The 21,340-nt window shown below is 43.1% G+C and overlaps 1 long non-coding RNA gene across 1 annotated transcript in view; it reads left to right on the top strand.

Annotated features, from left to right (window-relative positions):
- Positions 1-294: 294 nt before the first annotated feature.
- LOC310707500 overlaps positions 295-21,340 on the top strand; it is a 123,658-nt gene continuing 102,612 nt past the window's right edge. The window contains exons 1-2 of the long non-coding RNA XR_014526517.1: positions 295-640; positions 1,963-2,098. This is a non-coding gene — a long non-coding RNA (uncharacterized lncRNA). The remainder of the gene's footprint in view (positions 641-1,962; positions 2,099-21,340) is intronic.

The raw sequence follows: 21,340 nt of genomic DNA, 5'->3' as shown, positions 1-21,340 counted from the left end.
GTGGTGAGATTACCTAAACTGCCTCCCTGTTGTGGGGTGGGACCGTTTGGATAGCCACAACACCCCATTGGTTGCCCCTCGGTTGCTGTGGCAGAAATTTGGCCTGTTGGGTTGGCTATTGGCTACCAAGGGGCTATTTAAGCTGCTGTACATTGCTGGGAGCTTTCTCTTTCCTGTGACGTGCATTGGATCACCCGCCCTCCCGCCCTCTATTTAGGGCTGTTCCTTGGCCTTGCTATGCCTGTCTAGGAGTCATCTGTTTTGGAGCAGGGGCCCAGTAGGAATTTTGCCATTTGGCTGATTGGCTGGTGCCATTTGGTTTTTACCTACCGTGTAGAAAATCGTCACAACTTTGTAAGGTTGGCGGTTAGGCATTTGGTTCAATGTTTTGGGGAGGGGACATGGTTGACTGTGCCTGCCCCTCCATTGCTGCTGCTAGGGAATTCCGTTAAAGGAATCCAGGGGCTCGCCTTGCTTTTGTCCGAACCCTGTCGAGGGGCTAGGGCCATGCCAGAGCCCCTGGGAGCAGCTGGGGTGAGCTGTGAGATCGAAGGAGTTCTCGCTCCCCCAGGATGCTTTCCCTAACTGACATAAGGTGGTGCCCAGTGTCAGTCCTGTTCCTGCCACCGTGCAGGTTCAGGTAGTCTGGAACCAATGCCTAAGCAACCACTCACATGCTGTAATCAATAATGTTGTAGCCAAAATTAATGCCAAAAACCTTAAAGTAAATTCTGTGTCTATTGTGTCTTTATTTTGGGGGTGGGTTTGGGGGTCTTCACACGCAAATACCTGCTGCATTCCCAAACACACTTACTGGGCAGTAAATTCATCTAAACACAGTAGGACTTCCTTCCAAGAAACCAGGCATAGAATCTAGGCCTGAGCAAGTGTGTGTTTATTGGAGCTGTGTCAGCTTCTTCAATTCAATTTTGGCCTGACCCAATCTGGGGCTGCCATACATCCGTTTCAAAGGCAGAATTGACATCTAGGGGTGGGGGGGGGGGAAGCTGGTGCTTTGTCCTGGATCTTATACAAGTAAATGGAGGGGGGCAAATGCTCAACAATTTTGGGGTCTTCCTAAAGAAAGCTCATCAACTTTCAGGGTGTCCTGTTTTTTAAAATAATAATAATAATAATAATAATAATAATAATAAGGCAACCCTAATCCAACCTAACCTGCATCTGGGGCATGAAATGTATTGGGGGCCTCACACAGTATTTAACTGGGGTTTAAAACCCTAATGAAATATGCAGATAGGAAAGGGGGGAGACACACACACACAAACTGATTGTGTGAGATCCCTGCCCATGTTTAATTAAGGTTTGAAACCCTGAATCAGCATGTAGTGGAGGGACGGGGGGAGAAGGAGATGCATGCAGGTTCTCCCCTCTGCTTCTTTGCCACCCAACAGCTCTTCTTCTGACAGCCCAGGATCACTGCAGATGGATCCAACCTAACATGGAGCAATCCAAAGCTATCACAATCTTCTTCAGCCAAAGCCCTGGTCAATCTAACCTGGCCCAGTTTGTTTCAGGATTTTGGTTTTAAAGGGAGCCTCTGCACAGTTCTAGTGTTTATGTATGCATCTATCTATCTATCTATCTATCTATCTATCTATCATCTATCATCTATCATCTATCATCTATCATCTATCATCTATCATCTATCATCTATCATCTATCATCTATCTATCTATCTATCTATCTATCTATCTATCTATCTATCTATATCTATCATCTATCTATCTATCTATCTATCTATCTATCTATCTATCTATCTATCATCTATCTATCTATCTATCTATCTATCTATCTATCATCTATTATCACATCATGTATACAGCTATGGTAAAGGTTTGTCCACAGACAAGTTTTAGGGTCATGTGGCCAGCAGGACTAAACCGCTTCTGGCACACGGAGGACCGTGACAAGTGCCAGAGTGCACGGAAACACTGTTTACAGCTACAGTGGTACCTCGCAAGACGAATGCCTCGGAAGACGAAAAACTCGCAAGACGAAAGAGTTTTTCGTTTTTTGAGTTGCTTCGCAAGACGAATTTCCCTATGGGCTTGCTTCGCAAGATGAAAACGTCTTGCAAGTTTGTTTCCTTTTTCTTAAAACCGCTTGAAGAGGTGCAGTTGTGACTTGACCGTGCTTCGCAAGACGAAAAATTCGCAAGACGACAAAACTCGCAGAACGAATTAATTTCGACTTGCGAGGCACCACTGTATATAAATAGCTCACTTGGTTAGAGCGTGGTCCTTATAATGCTAAGGTTGCAGGTTCGATCCCCATATGAGACAGCTGCATATTCCTTCATTGCAAGGGGTTGGGCTAGATGATACTCAGGTTCCCTTCCTACGATTCTATAGTAGCTGTATGTGCAGGTCTTCCCCTGTCCTTTGCGTATGTGACAAAGGCGTGCTTATAACTTAGAGAAACGTTGTAAAACGAAGCACTTGTCTTTTCTGCGTCTATGGGCTTCGAGAGTCTGATTAGGTTTACAAAGATCTGAACCTGAGTAATAGCTCCATTAGAGCTCTTTACCAAGAGTCAATTCCTGTGGTCTTACTGGGTCCAGCTGCTGCTGAGTCACAGAGGAAATGGCAGAGATTAGGGTGAGCGAGAGAGAGAGAGAAACCAACCCAGAACAACGGAGAAATAAAGCAAATCAACCAAGCATTACCTTTTTGTGCAAAGCAGAACAATGACTTAACTAGTAAGGTTTCAAATGATCCATCTTATTCCCCCTCATTTGTGCTGTTCCTGTTGCAAAGACCACCAGGAAACATGTGAACCGCTGCAGAATACACACTGTAATCCATGGCACATCTCAATTAATATTCCCTCCTGACTACCGCTAGAACAATACATAGCATCAAGCAGTTTAATCTCCGGCAATAATGCCTTTTATATGGTTGAGAGGGTTTTCCCTTCAATTAGGATTTTAAGCAAGGATTTTCAAAATTAGTTAGGTATTCTATATTGTGTGAAGTGAGGGGCTCCAGGTTTCATAAGCACCGGCATATGGCTAGGTAAAATGCATAGAGACATGCTGGTTGTCATTAACAAACTTGCTATCAGGAAATTCTTCCTTGTAAATGTTAGCATTGGGCTCCCTTTAGAATTAAGTTAATCCTTCCACATGCTTGCTTAGGAGATAACAAGCCCCAAAGTGTACAGTATTTAAACCTCTGCTTTCAGTCTGATTTAATGCTGCCGTGTAAATTATGGATTGGACAATAAATTAATGAAATTGAAACAGGTGGCCTACAACAGGAAGGCTTACGAGGACAATGTTTGGCACTCCGTCAAGCTATTTGCATACAGTAATGGTTTTGGAGTGGCTGAAATCCAATTCATCTCTTCTGAGGTTCCAGTATGATGAAAGTGTAAAATGCACCAGATTAAGTTTTTGAGCAAGCCCCATTGAAATGAAGTATGGTTGCAGAAGGACAGAATTGCTCTTGAAGTAATGTGTTCTTGCAGAGTACTGTGGTTATTCTACACTTTCAACTTCCAGCATGAGGGCCTGCAGCGACAATTTGGCTCTCTTTATGTTCTTGGACTACAATTCCCATTACATCTGACTACTGGGGTGATGGGAGATGGAGTCCAAAAACATTTGGAGAGCTACAGATTACCCATCACTAGCCTATAGTGGCAGGAACACAAATCACACAACTGGAAACTAGGAGGAAGCTATCTCTGTTCATATTGTGTAGTTAACTGTACACCATAAATTCGTGGTTGTTTTGCAGTCATTCTGTCTCTCTCCACCCCTGCATGAACAAAGAAGAAAAGAGGGAAAGTATATTTAAAATCATGTTATTTAATAAACTAGACATTATACTAAATCAAAATATCAATGCATAGTAAACAACTTAGATCAATTGGCCAATATAACAGAATGGTGCATATATATCCTCAAAAAATGCAACCTCACTGGCAGGTTATTATAGACCCCAAACTAAAATAGGAAATGCCTGGTAGCATTTGGAGTAGCTGGAAAATATACGAAAAGTATATATTCTTGCTCAAATCACTAACCATAATCGTACAGTAACTCATGTTAAAGGAAATATACCACCTATATCAGGTTACCAGCTGTTAAGGAGGAACAAAACATTACATATACAGTGGTACCTCAGGTTACATACGCTTCAGGTTACAGACTCCTCTAACCCATAAATATTACCTCGGGTTAAGAACTTTGCTTCAGGATGAGAACAGAAATCGTGCTCTGGAGGTGCGGCGGCAGCGGGAGGCCCCATTAGATAAAGTGGTCTTCAGGTTAAGAACAGTTTCAGGTTAAGAACGGACCTCCGGAACGAATTAAGTACTTAACCCGAGGTACCACTGTATAGGGATCATTAATTACAAAGTCCTGGCTGCCCAGATGATGATGCCTCTCTCAGCCTCGCTGATGTGGTCCAAAGGAAAGCAGAGCAATACATTTGGCACTAGTTTGACTGCAGGAGTTACTGGAAGGAGGCATACAAGACACCATCTAACCATCTTAGGGACTCCACTTGGGATTTGTGTGGCCTTTTCTTCTCCTGAAGATATCCCACAAGGCAGCGGAGGTCCGGGATCAAAGTTTTCCTTCTCCTAGATGGGCTACAGGTTGATGAGCCCCATTTGCCCCCATGCACACTAGGAAAGTAATAACTATATTATTATTTTTTTTAACAAGCTTTTACCGGTAAGTCCATTAAGAGAGAGAGAGTTAAAAATATGAAAGCACATGAGGAAAACTCCTAAGTAAAGCACAAGGACCAGTTGTTGCATGTGAATACCCCCAAAACCACCCCAAATGAAGACACAATAGACACAGATTTTAGTTTAAGGTTTTTGGCATTACATTTTGGCCACAACTTTATTGATTACAGCATGTGAGTGGTTGCTTAGGCATTGGTTCCAGACTACCTGAACCTGCACGGTGGCAGGAACAGGACTGACACTGGGCACCACCATATGTCAGTAAGGGAAAGCATCCTGGGGGAGCGAGAACTCCTTCGATCTCACAGCTCACCCCAGATGCTCCCAGGGGCTCTGGCATGGCCCTAGCCCCTTGACAGGGTTTGGACAAAAGCAAGGCGAGCCCCTGGATTCCTTTAACGGAATTCCCTAGCAGCAGCAATGGAGGGGCAGGCACAGCCAACCACGTCCCCTCCCCAAAACATTGAACCAAATGAATAAACGCCAACCTTACAAAGTTGTGACGATTTTCTACACGGTAGGCAAAAACCAAATGGCACCAGCCAATCAGCCAAATGGCAAAATTCCTACCGGGCCCCTGCTCCAAAACAGACGACTCCTAGACAGGCATAGCAAGGCCGTAAGAACAATCCTAAATATAGGTAGAAGAGGGCGGGTGATCCGCTGCACGTCGCAAGAAAGTGAAACTCTCCAGCAACGTTCAGCAGCTTAAGTAGCCCCTCAGCAGCCAATAGCCAACCCAACTGACCAAATTTCTGCCGCAGCAACAGAGGGGCAACCAATGGGGTGTTGTGGCCATCCAAATGGTCCCGCCCCACAACAGGGAGGCAGTTTCTGGTGATCCCACTGCAACACGTGCCCTCCATGATGGAGGACCCAACATACTACAAGCCCATTTTCCCTGTTCTATATACAACATTTTAAGTCCCGATAGGAAATAACGCACAATGTTCTTATGCAGTTTCCATTCCTTTTGAGGGACCCGCCCCAGGAAAACTTCTCAGTCATTTGTACCCAATGGCTGGTAACATTGTCTTAAACTCTTTGATCAAAAGCATGTGTGCTTTTGTATACATGTTGTTTTTATAGGTACAGTAATAATCCATAAACAGCAGCATACAAAGTCCCATTCTACGCAACTTCACTCAGACATTTAAGTCTCTTTGAGTTCCGTGGGATTTGCTCCCAGTTAAGTGCATGCAGGTTGACAGCCTTAGGGTGCTTTCGTGTGGAAACCTTCCACAGATTTCTTTTTCTTCTCATTGTAGTTTTATCAGAATACAGCAGGGGTCCTCAGAGTTTCTTTCCCTAGGGCCCACTTGAGGTGTTTGGAAATTACCGAGGCCTACCAGACACAAAATGATGGCAGGTAGAGGCAGAGGTTGGATATATCAGCTGGCAGTTACAGGCATCACTTTCTACTAATGTCTATTCCATTATTAGAGATGGCTAAATCATTTCCTACTGTGTTTTCCTTGTGGCAAGGAGTTCCAAAGCTCAGCTTTCCTCAGAGTAAATCCAGACATTTGCTCTGGAAGCATTGTGTCTCAACCACCCTATTTGAGGCAGATTTTACTGATCCAGGACCCCTAAATGGAGCAGGTTTTGTCTTTTATAATTTTTCCCTTCCCACCCTGACATAATTTTCAAAATATCATTACTCATTTTCTGTCATTTCTTCTCCCATTCTCCTTTCACACCTTACTCCGCTCTCTCAAACAACAACAAAACCTGCAAGTTTATTTCATCCCTCCTTCTTGGTTCCTCTTGCTTTCGTTTCTTCCTCAGATCTTTGATCTTACTTTCTACCCTTCTTCAACATCTCCTCTGGCCCTATACCTGCAGAAAAAGGGGAGCCTCCCTCCCTCCCTTCCTTCCTTCCTTTCTTCTACTCCCACTCCCCCAAATTTATCTATCTTCAACTTCACACAGTATGCAAGGAGTTGCCGGAGTTGGTCAAATTTTAATGATGAGATGACGACGACGACGACAATGATAATAATAATTGCAAACTGATGTGGAAATGAAGAAAAATGAAAAACAAAATAAGCCAAATTGACATCCATCCATCCCTATGATGGAACAGGGCTCTTGATTTTAGCTGGCATAGGAGGTGACTCCAAACCAGAATAGTTGACCCAAAGTTATTCCTTCCACTTGAGAAATGCCAGGAGGTGGTGAGCTGAATGTTGCTCTCCATGAAGACAAACACATGAAAGGCTTGCAGGAGGCACTCTTGGGTGAAAGGAATGCTGGGAATGAGCTCTGTTTCCCTGGAGAATTGCATAACTTTGTCCTTTCCCTTAATATATTCTTGCAGTTTAGTTACTGCGTGCTCTGAGGATGTCACCTTCAAACATACAACACATGAGGATAAAAGCACAGTTAAGGAACCTCTAAAGCAAAATGGATGGGGAAAAAGGAGTCCTTAGTGGGAGAATTTAAAAACCACACTGCATTCAAGTGCTGCAATATTTTCTTGTTTTTGTTACCTCGTTCAGATTTAAATATGTTATCACAATAGACAGTAATTCATGATCCAAATGCTACTAAAACTGTAAAGTATGGCCCATTAACTCATTTGAAAAGTATCTAAAATTTATGTAGTATTTAAACAATAATATAAATTATATTAAGTATGTGCAGCAACGGGGGCTAATGTTCGCTGAACAGAAAGAATTTCCCCTTGGAGAGCTATGATTAGTTCATTTTTACTAATGAAGCTTTCATTATACCCAGAAGTTTCCCCCCCTCTTAGTTATGAAGCAGTTTATGATTATTTTAGAAACTTGTGAGCTAATGGCCATTAAGTTTGGAATCTGTCTTTTGAATTGAACAGAACTGTCGCCTGGAAAACTCTGGGCAGGCATGAGTAAGCAAAAAGGCCTGCTCCTTTCACTGAAATCAATGGCACGTTTGTCTGCTTTTGACAACTGCAATGGAAACCCCTATTAGGAAGAGTAATTGGCTGACCAGAACAACTTGTGAAAGACCCAGGTGGGACTGGAGAGTGGTCCGTTGGGTTTTTTTGCGCCTCATGCATGACTAGCGGGAAAGAATATAAAACCTCTGAGTTCATTAGAAGAAAGAGGACAATGATGTGAGATGAGGGAAGATGATATTGGGAGATCCTGTGTGATTTAGGATACGTTGGCTGAATGGGTCTGTGCTTGACTGGTCACCTGTTTTCATGGCAGTGTGGCCATTTCTCCCCCACCCTGACAACCCTACATAAGGCCATTTGTTTAATTAGCACATTCGTATCCACAGTGAGCTTAGGGCAGAGTGCTTGGGGCTATCATGTGGTAGCTCCTAAAGCTGATTAGGTTGAGAGAGATGAGGTGTTTTCTTGCCCCTTCCACATGGTGGTGTTGTCGTTATTGTTTATATGCCACTTAATGCCAAAATAGACTTCTAAGCAGTTTGCAAGAATGAAAGCCAATGACACAAACATTAGGATATGAACATCCATAATTAAAATATTGTCAGGGACTGGGCAGAGGAGGAATGGTGGAGACCACCTCCCCAGCCTGACCCTTCCAGAGAAGAAGAAGACAGTTCAGAATTACAACAGGGGTTTGAGAGAGGTCACAGCTCAGAGGAAGATGAGGGGGGGAGTTGGGAAATAATGGAAGAGGAGGAGGAGGCAGAGCCAGAGCCAGAGCAGCTGGCTGACACATTATCACTAGAAAGCATCCCAGACCCACCCATCTCCCAGAATCTGGAAGGGCCCTCAGCGCCAACCATAGAAGGGATGATGAATGAGGAAGTGGGAGAGAAGGGGAGGGGAGATTTACTTGGAGCAACACCATTATTCCGAGAGGCCACATTCTCAAGCCTCTATGTGAATATTGAATAAAAGCAGATGGTAAAGACTTTCCCTTGTCTTGTCCATTCCTGGCTACCTGCCGTGGAGCTTGGTTCCTCTGCTGCCTGACAAATATTCAGTTAAACAATCCCATTACTATAATGCAGGCAGCTGGTTCTCCCTTTTCTGCAGGAAGGTCCAACAGTGGTAGGGCAGGGATATCCCCAGAGAGACCAGTCAGTCCCTCCCCTGGATCCAGTTCACTTAATGTCTCCCAGTTCCCCTTTCCCCTCCTACCAGTCTTGTCAATGGATCTCCCTGGTGCTTATGACAGCATCAAGGTTTTTCCATAAACCAGGATCCACCAACCTTTATGTGGGCCATGTTTCTGTTTCCGGGTGAGTGTGGTGAGCATTAAGCGATTCGCTTCTGTTTTACATTCTTCAGCCAGTTACATTGATTCATTCATCACTGCTTAGCCTTTCAGGCTGGTTCTGCAAGGACTGCAAATTGGCCCCATTGAACACTGGTTTGGATTAATGCTTTGGTTTCTTCCCATGCCAGCTTTGCTCCTCCTAGGGGGCCAATGATGCTGTTAGTATGGGAAGAAGGAACATCATTTGCCTGACCCAGAGGACTCTTCTTTTCTTTTGGTTGCTGGTCTGGTATGGAGCAGCACTGCGACCATGCTACACGTGAATCAAGCCTTAGTGCACTGACAATATGTGACACACACACACAAAAACCTGCTGGCAGTTGTACTGTTTTCAGTCTCCCTGGGGAAATGTGCTCATAGTTCCCTTCAGGATAAGTTCATCTTATCTTGGCATATTCCATTGTCTGTCAGACCTACACAGCTGCATGGGTTTTGTAGTCCATCAAATAGAGATAACCTAGCTGTGGCATGTATGTATGTCACAGTATGCTACAGTGCATGTTTAACTGAAGTCATGTGAGACTCATAGCGCTTGCTGTGTGCTTGGGACCTGAGGTAGTGCACAATGTTGTATCATGGAATGTAAAGACATCTCCTGCGATCTTGTCAAACACAGGTATGTTAATACATTATAATATAGGTATCACAGAATGGTCATTGGATTTGATGAAAGGCTGCCAAAATATCTTGATAAAATTCAGAATCGCCAGAATCTGATCCACATTCCACTGCTCTCAAAATTTGCATCTCCATGACCATTTGGGTTCTCTTGCATGGTGGAATTGGCTGAACCTTCTGCCATTATGGCAACAAATGAGCACTAAGTGGAGAACAACTAGACCTATACTGGAAGAGAGTTCTCTAAATGGGATGCTGTCACCAGTGGTGATGTTGGTAGTAGCAACAGGTGTGTGTGTGTGTGTGTGTGTGTGTGTGTGTGTGTGTGTGTGTTCCTCTAAGTAAATAGGCATATTATCAGAACATAGGAAAAGCCTTGTTAGATTAGGCCAAGGGCCCATCTCGTCTGGCATCTTTTTGGGAATAATGGCCAGCAAGATACCTACAAGAGCCTCATCACTTTACAGTATGTCCATTTTAAAACATGTTGTTGGACACCATTGGCCTTTGAACCTGGGTGTCTTAGCAGAAGAATACAGGCAGTAGGAGGCAGCCTTTGCCTCTTCCTGGGAATGCTATAAGGGAATAACAAATAAAACTAGAGCATCTGCAAGGCAACCCAATTTCTGATCTACATGATTGCCTCCTTTTCTTCATCTCACATGGGAACTTGAGAGGAACGTGATAGCTACCGATAATGATGGGAAGCCCATGATTCAACACCAAATCATCAAGTCTTATTCTGGGCTTCATTGTGCCCAGTTGTCTGCAGCTGGATGTAAAACCCTCGCCTGGAGCTATTTACACCATGATCAGGCTAGTAATTAGCAAAATGTTTAATATAATATAGAAGCAATTAGGAGGTGATAACATGCAATTAAGATGTGTTTTCAGATTAAAGATTTTATAGTGCTCTCTTTCTTGAAAAGATAAAGTGCCTATCTCAAAATGTCAAACTGCAGTGATTTAATCTGAATTATTTTCAATTAATATGCATGCATTCTTGCGATGTGTTCACCGTTGTTATTGACATTGATAAATTAAGCTTATCCCAGCAGAATTTATCCTTGAGATGCTCTATATTTCCTGAATGTCAGCTCTTTATTTCTATTTTTTTTCTAAATGCCTACAAGCTGTGCACGATCTAACTTGCAAGTCCCAAGATTCATCCCCTGGATTACAGCGATGTGACAGTCTGGGTGGAACAATAATCTAAAAGGGCATTGTTATAAATAGTGTGTTAGAATATAATTGTTTGTCATGTCGTTTGTCCCCTTTAAATCCCTTTGAGTCCTGTTTAAGTAATTTAGACAGCTAGGTTGACAAGAGTCTTGAGACTTCCCTTATAGAGTTGTTGGACCAATCTTCAGCCTGCTTTGTCTTTAGGGACCACCTCAATTGCGGAGCAGGAAGTACAAACAGCGAATATACTGTGAGTTTATTATGAGATTTCAGCTCGGGCTTCAGCTGTCGCTACTGCTTCCTTGCTCTGTTTTACTGAACTATGTAAATGCCGCTGATGTTAATTTGCTCAACTCCTCAATAGAATTGCTGAAACAATAGGCACCCGGATGAGGCTTCTTAATCGTCATTAAGGAGCAGTTATCCCAAAGCACATTAACATGGTTACAGCAGTTTGATGAAGAATTATAAATGGCTGGAACTGAAGCTTTGCCTGTCAAAATCTTTTAGACAAATCTGGCAACTAAAAGAGTAAAGTTTAGAAAACCTTTTTAAAAAGTCTTCAGATGATTACTAATAATAGTATCATTGCACTGTTCAGTTTGTCAAAATTTGTGGTACTGAAGTTTTAAGAGAATCTAATAGATCGCCAAAGTTAATGGTTTTTACTCTCTCGGCTTCATTTTGGCATTTTCTCTTTGCCTAAAATGCCTTCTTAATCACAACCATCCCCACACATTTATTTAATAGCTATTATCAATAAGCAATTAGAAGTAAGTAAAATGTACAGGCTTATGTATGCTTTGCTCCATTTTTTTTGTTACACCCCTTACCCCCTCTAAACAACAACAACAACCATAAATAAACCAGACTTTCAATTTTAACAGTTTAACATCACAATCCAACCATTATCATATGTAAATCCTAATGAATTCAATCAGACATAGCCAGGATTTATTGGGGGCGGGGGCAGAACCGAGCTATCTGTGACTGGTCAGCTAGTTAAGTATTTTTATTTATTTACTTGATTGGAGGGGGCAGCTGCACCCCCTGCACTACCTGACTACACCCGTGGGGCAAGGGCAAATATGCCTCCAAACCAGGGGCTGGCAAATTTTTCAGCAGGGGGCCGATCCACTGTCCCTCAGACCTTGTGGGGGGTTGGGCGGCGGTGGCAGTGGAGGGACGATGAGCGACGCACAAAAGGGCTCAGGAGAGGGGCTGCTTTAAATGGCGGCTGCTCGAGAGAGGTGCTCAGCCAACTGTGGCTCCTGTGTCTTTCAAATGGCAGGTGCTGGCGGCGGTGGGTGGGGACAATGAGCAGTGCCTGAAAGGGCTCTGGAGAGGTGCTGCTTTAAATGGCGATCACCATTTAAATTTCGAGCGATCACGCTGCTGCTGCTGGCACCAATCAAAGCCTAGCCCCCTTCCTCTGCAGGGTGGGGAGAAGCCAGGGGGAAGGAGGGAGGGAGGGAGGGAGGAGGCACCACTGCGGTGTGTGTGTTTGGGGGGGGGAATAGTGTAGCACGAACAATCAGAATCAGATCCACACTGATCCACACAGCGATTCCCGGACTGTCCGCGGGCCGGATCCAGAAGGCAATTGGGCTGGATCAGGCCCCCGGGCCTTAGTTTGCCAACCCATGCTCCAAACCAAAGAGAGATTTAGACCAGCTCAGGAGTTGATCTACGGTTATGCAAGCACCACACATTGAAAGCACATGACTTCCTCTGTAGTTGGTTAAGGGTGCTGGGAATTATAGGTCTACGGGGGTAAACTCAGTGTAAACTGGTCCATTAGGGCAAATGAGCCAGTGCTCCACCTTAGCCAGCTCCCAATCAGCTTCCTCCTTCCCTTCTGGGCTGCTTTTTGTAGAACTCAGCAGGGTGGGGACAAACCTAATCATTGTTATAGTTACTGGTAGGTAGCCGTGTTGATCTGCCATAGTTGAAACAAAATAAACAAATTCCTTCCAGTAGCACCTTAGAGACCAACTAAGTTTGTTATTGGTATGAGCTTTCGTATATCTGAAGAAGTGTGCTTGCACACGAAAGCTCATACCAATAACAAACTTAGTTGGTCTCTAAGGTGCTACTGGAAGGAATTATTTTTATTTTGTTTCGACTAATCTTTGTTAGCTCCACAAGTCACTGGCTCACTGAACTCACTGCTTTCCACCCCCCAATCCCAATGGGCACCAGCCACCACTGGATGAGCCAGTGTGGTGTAGTGGTTAAGAGCGGTGGACTCATAATCTGGTGAACCGGGTTCGCTTCCCCGCTCCTCCACATGCAGCTGCTGGGTGACCTTGGGCTAGTCACACTTCTTTGAAGTCTCTCAGCCCCACTCACCTCACAGAGTGTTTGTTGTCAGGGAGGAAGGGAAAGGAGAATGTTAGCCGCTTTGAGACTCCTTTGGGTAGTGATAAAGCAGAATATCAAATCCAAACTCTTCTTCTTCTTTTTCCGGATAAAGTACAGTTCCCAGGATTCCTTAGGATGAAAATTAGGTGCTTTCAATGTATAGCGTGTATGCAGCCTCTGATTTACGTACCTCCCTTTGTTCCAATGAAAGGGCATCCTTCCTTTTAGTTTCTTTAAATAAATCTTTCCCCTCTGGTTTCTTTAGAAGAAAGAAGGCTTCTTAGGAGCTGTTTTCAGGCACATAATTGGCAGCCTTCCCACACCTTCTGATGCTTACAGGAAAGCCCATCTGAAGACATCACAGGGTTTTTAGGAAGTGTGGGCACCCAGGAAAGCTGCAGAGTGCTGATGATTTGCAGAATGAAAAAAAAAAAAGGACACTCACAAATACCCCTTGGCTACTTGGAAAGTAAGGTAACCTGCTCCCCAGCCTTGAGAATTTCACTGAGGGGTTTTTATCCCCTTTTATAAATTTTGGACACAATTTATTTTCTCATTAATTGCTAGAGAATGGTTAAGAGTGGCGGGGGGGGGGGGGAGACTCTGGGAAAAAATATGGCACAGTACTAGTTAATAATATTTGGTAACTGAGTCTCAGTTCATGGATGTTAAAAGTATCACGTGGAAAAGAAGCAGAAATAGGATTTAAAAGATTTGAGCATGGTTTGATAGAATATGATACATTCTAATGAATAAATCACTATTGGCAACTCGGTAGTGTTAATTCCACTGGCATATCAAGTAGGAAATGCTTTTTTAATGCAAGATTTGCTTTATTTGAAAGGAGATACGGGCCCATTTGTCCAATGTTTTTATTTGTCATGTTTTCCGTTACAGAGAGTTCTATCAAATTCCCATACAGAGCTTAGTGAAAAATGCCAATTGCATATTTAATAAAGAATAATCCTTCCAGGAACCATTATGGCTTTAAGTGTGATTATAGAACAGCTCTCCAGTAGTTTCTTTAACTTGTATAAACATCCATTTTGTAAAGCTGGAGGCTTAATTGTACTTTTGCATAGATCCATGCCATTTTCAGATAGGCCTCTAATGAATTCCCAACCCTGGAAATTAAAAAGTGATGTATGTTACAAAGCTCTGCTCTAATAAAATTTATACTCCTGTAACTGTTGGATTATTCTACAACTTATAAAATAATTGGTCTTCAATATTATGGTGAACTCTTACGGACTATATTATAGTCTCATGTGCTGACTTATTCTGGGTTTGTTCTAACCTGTTTGAAACAGTAATGCCCTATTTTTATATTGTTTTGACTCATTTGTCTTTAAACCATGTGCCTTTTTTCTCTCCAGCATGTCAAAAAGATGAGCCCTGCTGGATCAGACCAAAGGCCTATCTGTATAGCATTCTGTTTCCATAATGGCCAATCTGCTGTCTGTGGAAACCCACAAGCAAGATTCCCCTCTCTTGTTGTTATTCCTCAGCAGTTGGTATTGAAATGCATGCTGGTGTTGATCTTGAAGGGATCCTATAATCATTGTGATTAGTACCCTTATCCTCTCATGTAAAAAGGTAAAGGGACCCCTGACCATTAGGTCCAGTCATGGCCGACTCTGGGGTTGCAACGCTCATCTCGCTTTATTGGCCGAGGGAGCCGGTGTACAGCTTCTGGGTCACGTGGCCAACGTGACTAAGCCGCTTCTGGTGAACCAGAGCAGCACACGGAAACGCTGTTTACCTTCCCACCGGAGCAGTACCTATTTATCTACTTTCCCTTTGACATGCTTTCGAACTGCTAGGTTGGCAGGAGCAGGGACCGAGCAACGGGAGCTCACCCCATTGCAGGGATTCGAACCACAACCTTCTGATTGGCAAATCCTAGGCTCTGTGGTTTAACCCACAGTGCCACCTGCATCCCTTATCCTCTCATGTACCTAATCTTATTTCAACCTAAGAGCGTAAGAAGAACATGCTGGAACAGGTCAATGGTCCATCTAGTTTAGCATCCTGCTCTCACAGTGGCCAACTAAGTTGATGGCCATAATTTCTTGTGGGAGTGAGTTCCACAGTTGCACTAATTTCTGTGTGAAGTACTTGTCTATCTCCAACTCTTCAGCATCTCTGAGAGAGCACTTTCACTTCATTATGGATTATTCACTTTCACCTCATGATGGATTATTTAATAATACAACTCTATCATGCCCTCTTTTACTCCCCCTTTTTCCTGAACTACAAGGCCCCAGTGTTGCTCCAACTGCCCCACCCCACCTCAATAATTTTGGTTGCTCTTTTCTGCATCTTTTCCATCTCCATATCACCCTTTTTGAGATAAGAGTCAAGTACTCCCACCTACAAAATAAAGTTTCCCTTAGCAGAAAAATGGACCAGACCAGCATCTAAACAGATTTGGCCAAAGGGTTGCCTTCACCTTTGGCTGACCCTCAAGGGGTTAAATGCTAGTCATGAGTGTGGCCAGACCATAATCTCATGCACAAACACAGAGCCTCCTTGCCCTGTCTCGTCTGACCTGTGCAGCTACTGATGCTAGTTTATTGGGCATGAGTTTAAGCGCTTCCTCTTGGCACATCCTTTTTCAGGTCTGCCACAGCTCAAGTACACAGAATAGTGTCGTTCTCTTGCACCTTCTAGGGTTGCCATATTTTGAAGAGCAGAGAAGAGGACGCATTTGCCGACTTCTGCTTTTAACTATGGATCGCTAGGGCGACTCTACCCATGAAAAAGAGGACATGTCCTCAAACAAAAGGACATATGTCAACCCTCAATTTACTACACTGGGCTAGGAAGCCAGTAGCGGGGGCTCTGTGCCGGGGTCTCAGCTGGCTAGGGCTGAAAAGAATGGGAATAAACAACATCTGGAGGGCCACAGGTTCCCCATCCCTGGGACATGGCAGTGCTCGGGAAGACCTTCATCATGTACACACAATACCTTTAAAGCACAGGCAAAACGTATTTCCCACCCCCTCAAAGAATTCTGCCCCCTGTAGTTTACCCTTGGCAGAGTTACAATTCCTAGGAACCCTTAAGAAACTCTGGTGCCCAGAATTCTTTGAGGGGCAAAATGTGCCTTCAATGAATAATGGGCCCACAGTCCTTCCTGTCTCAGGAGCATCTGATAACTGGTTTGGTATTTTAAAACTCAATTTTATTAAAGGTTTTCAACATTTAATGCAATAAATACCAAACAAAACTGCTATCTGAAGAGAACAAAATAATAACCAAGAAAAGAAAATGGGGAGGAAAGCAAGGAAGAAAAAAGAAACACACAAACACAAAGTTTTATATTCGGGTCTGGATGAGGTCAGTTCAAGGTCTGAGGATATGCTATAGGTCTGCAGGGCCTTGTGACATGGCTGTTAGTGCCTCTCGTGGTTGTTTATTATTTTATCATTTATTGGATTTATACACTGGTCCTCATCAAAAGATCTTGGGGCAGTTCCCATGAAGAAGAGGACAAAACTGACTGCCTTCCGGTTCTACGAATCTATGACTGCCAAGTGATTTGTTCTGAAACGGCTGGGTAACGCTAATTTCTTGTGCTTCTTCCTTTTGTTTGAACAGGTATTTGAAGGATATTTGAGCAGCAAAGGAAGCACAGATTTCGCACAGTCACCTTTGAACCGTCGTGCTGCTTTAAAAGATGAGTTGCGTCACTAACAAGCCACAGGTGTACACTACAGGAGCGGGTGAAATTGTAATTGAGGAGTATGATGGCAGTTAATTGTCTTTAATGTATTTATCCCAAGATGCACTTATGCATCTGCTATATGTCTAGGTGTTTGTTACCAGGAGCTTTCCCCGATACTTACGCAGTGGAGGATCTATATCTAAGAGACAATAAAGATGGTGAAAATGCTATCAAGGGACTCTGAAGTGGCAGGACAAAGAAACTTAGCCTCCCTCTACGTCTTGGAAATAAATGGGCCTATTTATTTTGATGGGATTTTTTTATGCATTTCCCCATATTATGGTGTAAATACTAAACACTTGACAGCCATTTTCAGCCAGTAATCGTTCAGCTGAACTGCCATACGCCAAAGTATTTTAGTGGGCAGATAGTTTGATATTTGCCTTTCTGTTAAGAGGTACTTCTCTCCGCCGTGGGCTTATTGCTCTAATAAAATAGCTTCATACTGTAGATTAAAATAATGTCTAGCCTGCCACTGACAATGGAGGATTTATGTGTGGGAGTAACCCACAATACTGCCTCCATGCATGCATGGAGAATAGATGTGATAATTAGTCATACACTGTCATTCATTTATGCAAGCAATACAGAAATGTAAGATGAGAACAACAGTGAGGCATTGCTGTGCAATAGTGCCCTGAATTCTAAATGTACTAAAACAGTGGGAGCGCAGAACTGATTATTAACCACGCTGTGGCCAAATTTTGCTCCTGTTTTTGTTCATGGTAGCTTTATCAATTTATCTGTTTTAAACGTGTAATCTGTCCTCCCTGTATTCCAGATTAGGGGTGTGTGTGTGTGTGTGTGTGTGTGTGTGTGTGTTTAGATAATTACAAACTTATTAGTCGTGGCAAATGAAAGCATGTGGTCTATGGTCTAAGGTTCTGTACTATGTATAAATACTGAACATAAGAAGACAGAAAATATATGTACAACATGTTTTAAATCAGGGATAGGGAACCTTTTTCAACCCAAGGGGCACATTCCTTTCTGGGTAGTCTTTTGGGAGGGGCACATGGCAAGGGCAAATGTGAACAGAGCAATGAATGCAAATTTTACACTCATTGTAGGCTAGTTAATGCACAGACTCTTTATGTTCCTCTCTCTGCTCCATCCAGGGAAGAAAGAGGCATTATCCATGTTCAAGGGCACATTCCAGACAGGCAAAGAGAAGACACTCAAGAAAAAGCAGGGTTAGTATGAGGTGCATCTAGGGAGTGTGGCCTTGGGAAGAGTCCCCAGGGCCAGAGAGATAGGGGCATCAGGATGCTCAAGATGGCTAGCAATGCCATACCAAGACATTGTACTGCCTAAGATACATCCAAATGCACACACGAACTCACAGAGACCTAGGATGAACACGTTTAAAATACTTGCCACACCTTTCAGGCACTTCAGGGTACCACCTGAAGCAGGGCCCACTCTAGCAGCTAAGAAAACCCCATTGACATCAGTGGTAGAAAAGAGTTCAAAGTAGGGAAAACAGAAAGGTCTGACCTTTTCCATCTGCTACTGACACTTGGTGCTGTAGAGAAGCTGTGGCAAGGGATGAGAAGTGGTCTCTCCCTCTGTGTGCTTCCTAGAAGAGGGCACAGGAAGCCAATAGGATTCCAGCAGTCTCTCTCTTGCAGCAGGCATACACTGAACTGGCCCAACATATCTTGCTGCCTAACGCCAAAGATGGCAGCCTACTGTATGTACAGACGCCAACTGGACTGACGGTTGAATCATATTTCAACACTGGCAATGGGACTAGTCTTGGACACGGGACAACCTATCAGGAGTGGCTGCCTCTTGTCTTTCTTCCACTGTGGTTGAGCCGATGAGGAATCAACCCTGAGAGCAGAAATACATTCACATAAGAAGAGCCTTGCTGGGTCCAACCAAAGCCCCATCAAGTCCACCTCCCTGATCTTTCAGTGGCCAACCAGATGTCTACGGGAAGCTCACAAGGACGACATGAGTGCAACAGGACTCTCCAAATTATCGAGCCCCAACAACTGGTATTCAAAGGGATATTTCTTCCAAGCCTGGAGGTAATATGTAGACCACGGGTAGGCAGACTAAGGCCTGGGGGCCGGATCCGGCCCAATCGCCTTCTAAATCCAGCCCGCGGACGGTCCAGGCATCAGCGTATTTTTACATGAGTAGAATGTGTCCCTTTACCTAAAATGCATCTCTGGGTTATTTGTGGGGCATAGGAATTTGTTCATTTCCCCCCAAAAAATATAGTCTGGCCCCCCACAAGCCATTGATCTCGTTCTCTGCCTCCATGAATCAGTCCAATCTGCTTTTAAAGAAAACAAAGTTGGTCGCCATCCCATTGGCCCTATTGGCTGTATGCATTTGAAGCAGTATCATCCTGCTTTGAACAGCCATGGCTTCTCACAAAGCATTCTGGGCGCTGCGGTTTGTTTGCTGAGAGTAGTTAGGAGAGCCCTACTCCCCTCACAAGCTACAATTCCCATACCTCACTGGGAAGAAGGGTTGATTCACTCTGAGAATTATAGCTGTGAGGGTAATAGGGCTCTCCTTCACAACTCCAAGCACCCTTAACAAACTACAGTTCTCAAGATCCTTTGGGGAAAGACATGACTGCTCAAAATGGTAGGATATTGTTTTAAATGTATGGTGCAAATGAGGCCTATATATTTTAATGGAAAATCCCATTATGCTCTGTGTGAAGAAGTATTTTGTTGGGAGAGAACCTATCCTGAAATCCCAGAGAGCTACTCAGCTAATTAGGTACAAGGCACTTTTGTATGCTTCTGTACTAGGTGTCTCCTATCCATATTAACTGACACTCTCAACTCTACAAGGTTAGTTAGACCTCTTAAGGAGAAGGTGCTGTTGAGTTTGATTCAATTAGAGAAGGGCTGTGGGCCGAAAACCGTACAAAAAACTTATTTGGGAGTTTTTAATAGCGGCTTTTCCAGAGGTCTAGAATTCTCCCCATGCTTACTTTTCATCAGAGAGTTAACTTCCTACATAATCAAGGCTACTTTGAAATTTTTATTCATTTGTACTGGATAACCTTCCACCAATTCCATAAGGCCTATGACAATTGCCCCAATCCTGCAACTTGCGTTAAGTATGATAAGTGCACCTCAACAGTGCTACAAGAAAATGTAGAACCTTATATACTGTTGGGGACAGTATTTTTATATATTAAAAAATGGGGAATGAATATGTACTATTAATTTTCATATTTTAATTGTTTTATCAAAAGCACAATTAATGGTTTCCCCCCCAAGAAAACAACAAGTACAATGCTATCTTTCTCTCTATATTGGAAGCATCGAAAGAGGAAGAAGAGGTGCTGCTATGTCTCTGAAATGTATTGCCTGTATCAGCTCTTTCTTGCAGGAATCGCCATGCAGAATTATGGCTGTCCTTCCAATGCGGATCCAAATTTATATCAGGCTGCTGCTTCCTCCATCTGATATAGAGCAAATATTAGCATTGTCTAGAAGCGCCTTCTGTCCCTTCTAGTAATCCGCTTCTCCCTCAGAGGAGCCTAATAAAAATGCGGTTGCTGTGGTAATTGTTATATTATGTTCAGAAAAGTGCCAAGAATATAATTACTTGCAAAATGACTTCACAGTTCAACTTTAATATACATGGTAGAACTGTTGGGTAGTAAAAGGCAAGGAAAACTGGGTAAACAAGTCTATTTAGTGGTAGTGTCTTTATTAAATTAAACTTTTAATAGTATCACTGTGTTTACAGTACATTAACTAGTCACAATTTTCAATGTTTGCCATATATATATATATATATATATATATATATATATATATATATATGTACCCGTGAAAATCTACGAAAACAAATATATATATATATATATATATATATATATCCCAAGCCACCAGAAGATGGATTCCTTAAGAATGTTCTCCCAGGTATGTGTAGAATATTAATTAGGACTGTCTATTTCGGTCGGATAATAACAATGTCCAACAACTGAATGGAATCTGTGACCTGTGAAAGAACCATTCACATTCTTTAGACTGCCTTGGAGCATTATTTAACAAGTGAACATGGAACTTTTTCACAGTGATCCCAAACGTTTCAACTGTGTATTTCATGGTTTGGTTGTTGTTGTGTCTCCAAAAACACACACAGAGATTCCCTCCCCACCCCTACCCCCACGCTCTTGGGAAGGATTCCATGCTTGCTCTCACTTAAATAAATGCTTTTTAATGCTTTTTTATACGATCGTTTCTGCTATGATACCTATGGGCTTTCAATTGTAGTACTGGTAACCAGAGGATGTGTTCCAGCAATTGAATGTCTTCATCTTAAATCTTTAGGGCTGCACAACACCACCTTTAACAATCAGCCGTAATTAAAAAGCCGCTGTTCAAATTGTGTAAGGGATAAGTAAATTTCATTTTAAATAAATACTGTAGTCAGGATTAAGGGGTTTTCTCACTGGGAAGCCTGTGGGCTCCCCCCTGCCCCCGCTTCCTTCTTC

This window comes from Podarcis liolepis (assembly GCF_965112155.1).
Source record: "Podarcis liolepis genome assembly, chromosome: 5".
Lineage (NCBI taxonomy): Eukaryota > Metazoa > Chordata > Lepidosauria > Squamata > Lacertidae > Podarcis > Podarcis liolepis.
This window is presented reverse-complemented; position numbering and strand designations above follow the sequence as displayed.